General features: G+C 42.4%; 1 pseudogene; it reads right to left on the minus strand.

The window, feature by feature from the left end:
* Positions 1–280: 280 nt before the first annotated feature.
* Positions 281–1,198, minus strand: LOC147816198 (small subunit ribosomal RNA; annotated as a pseudogene; the record flags this gene model as incomplete).
* Between the last annotated feature and the right edge of the window lie 1,412 nt (positions 1,199–2,610).

The raw sequence follows: 2,610 nt of genomic DNA on the forward strand, positions 1-2,610 counted from the left end.
CGTTTCGGCTGACTAGAGTCGTTTTGCGTTCGAGAGTTTCGAATCAAGAGTTTTCCTCCGAGAAGGGGGAAAATGCATCGGCACCAACGGGGCGGGGAGCTCTCTCAGGTCGAGCCCCCTCTTCAAGCCTAGCCCTGCAAAGGACCTCCCTCTTCCCCAGGTCGAAGGGCTGGGAAACAGGCACGCCCACACGGCACTGACAGTTGCGGTCGAGGTGGGGATCGCCAGTGAAGGATCCCCGGGAGTAGGCCGATGTCGGAGCCTACTGGCACCCATCTTGAATTGACCTTCCGCAGGTTCACCTACGGAAACCTTGTTCCGCGTTAACTTCCTCTTAATGATCAAGTTCGATCAACTTTCCGGCACACCGGCTCGACCCGAAGGTCAGTCCGAGCGCCAGTCCGAGGACCTCACTAAATCATTCCATCGGATGTTGCGACGGGCGGTTTGCACAAAGGGCAGGGACGTACTCAACACGAGCTGATGACTCGTGCTTACTGGGAATTCCTCGTTCAAGGCAGATATATACCTTTATTCCAGTAGTGCCCTTCCGTCAATTCCTTTAAGTTTCAGATTTGCAACCATACTTCCCCCGGAACCAAAAAGCTTTGGTTTCCCGGAAGCTGCCCGGCGTGTCATTGGAGGAACACAGCCGGATCGGTGGCTGGCATCGTTTATGGTTAGAACTAGGGCGGTATTTGATCGCCTTCGAACCTCTAACTTTCGTTCTTGATTAATGGAAACATTCTTGGCAAATGCTTTCGCAGTAGTTCGTCTTGCGACGGTCCAAGAATTTCACCTCTAGCGTCGCAATACGAATGCCCCCGTCTGTCCCTCTTAATCATTACCTCGTGTTCCGAAAACCAACAAAATAGAACCGAGGTCCTATTCCATTATTCCATGCACCATTATTCATGCGTCATGCATACTTTGAGCACTCTAATTTTTTCAAAGTAAAATTGCCGAAACCGAACGACAACCGGTAAAGATCATCGGACAATTTCGGCGGCAATGCTCAGAACGGGCAGTGACCACCGGAGGGCGGACCACCCGTCTTGAACTAAGATCCAACTATGAGCTTTTTAACAGCAACAACTTCAATATACGCTTTTGGAGCTGGAGTTACTGCTGCGGCCGCAGCAGACTTTCCCTCCTTCTTTGATACAAGCATATGACTACTGGCAGGACCAACCATGTTACTTTCACGTTCAGCGAGCGTTCGAAGCGGCGCTTCGAATCTCAGAGGTGGTGGTGCCCCCGGCTGGCGAGGGTGCCGGACCCGGCATGACGGCCGGGTCCCCGTTCGCACAGATCGAACTAGAGCCTTCTTCCTCTAGTCGGTTCGAGACTCACTTCGTCCCCCTTGGCGTCAACGCCTGGACGCGAGAGTGCTCTGCCGTCGAGAGTCGTGCTCGCGCCGGAACAAACTGCAGAAAACCTCGTAAATGCTTCCATCACTGTTCAGTCTCCACGCGGCTACAAACTACTGTCCGAGCCACTCGCTGAAAAGCCGAGACCTTTTGTTTCCGTGAGGCGAGCCCTCGCCCTTGTCGAGACGAGAGCGTTGCGTTTCTTGAGACACGCTCACTGTGCCTCACATGTATAGTCCCGCACGAAGTTCATGTTCCAAGCGAAAGATTTTTCCCCAGGCGGTGGCCGTCGACGTCCGCATCCCCGGCCTCTCGCCGAGGAAATTTAAATTTGAACGGAAAACGCATATCGGCCTTTCCGGCCTCGCTCGGGCTTCGTCTCAGACTTCCCGTCGCCGGACTTAGAAGAATTTCCACAATTTTCGAGACTTAGAAAAATTTCGGAAAAAATTGGACTTTGACAAAAAAACACTCGAAAATTAATTAAAAAAAAATTAACTAAAAATTATTAGTACATAATTATAATTAAAAATATTATTTATATACATTTATCATATTATATAAATTTCATATTAAAATAATTTAAAATAATTAAAAGAAAATAACATAAAATTATTATTATATAATTATATTATCAAATTTATATTATATAACTATTATTAAAAATTATATTTTTATACATTATATTATATACATTTTTTATTAAAATATTTTAAAATTTAACTATTATTATACATCTTTTAAAACCAATTTTGATAATAAACACATTGTTTTATATTATAAAGTTTCTTCATTAGTACAATTGCTTTTAATTGCTTAATTTGCTTTTTTTTTATTTCTAAGTACGAAAATCTTCTGAACTTTTCAAAGTCAAAACCGTTTGAAAATATTACTAAGTTTGAAATACCATGAAATATTTCTAAGTACGAAAATCTTCTCAATTTTTCAAAATCAAAACAGTTTAAAAATATTACTAAGTTTGAAATACCATGAAATATTTCGAAATACGAAAACCTTCTGAATTTTTCCAAGTCAAAACCGTTTGAAAATATTACCTAGTTTGAAATACCATGAAATATTTCTAAGTACGAAAATTTTCGGAATTTTTTAAAGTCAAAACCGTTTGAAAATATTACTAAGTTTGAAATACCATAAAATATTTCTAAGGACGAAAATCTTCTGAATTTTTCAAAGTCAATACTGCTTGAAAATATTTCTATGTTTGAAATACCATGAAATA

Source organism: Parasteatoda tepidariorum, chromosome 2, assembly GCF_982258835.1.
Source record: "Parasteatoda tepidariorum strain Cologne lab strain chromosome 2, Ptep-v5.0, whole genome shotgun sequence".
In the NCBI taxonomy this organism is placed as follows: domain Eukaryota; kingdom Metazoa; phylum Arthropoda; class Arachnida; order Araneae; family Theridiidae; genus Parasteatoda; species Parasteatoda tepidariorum.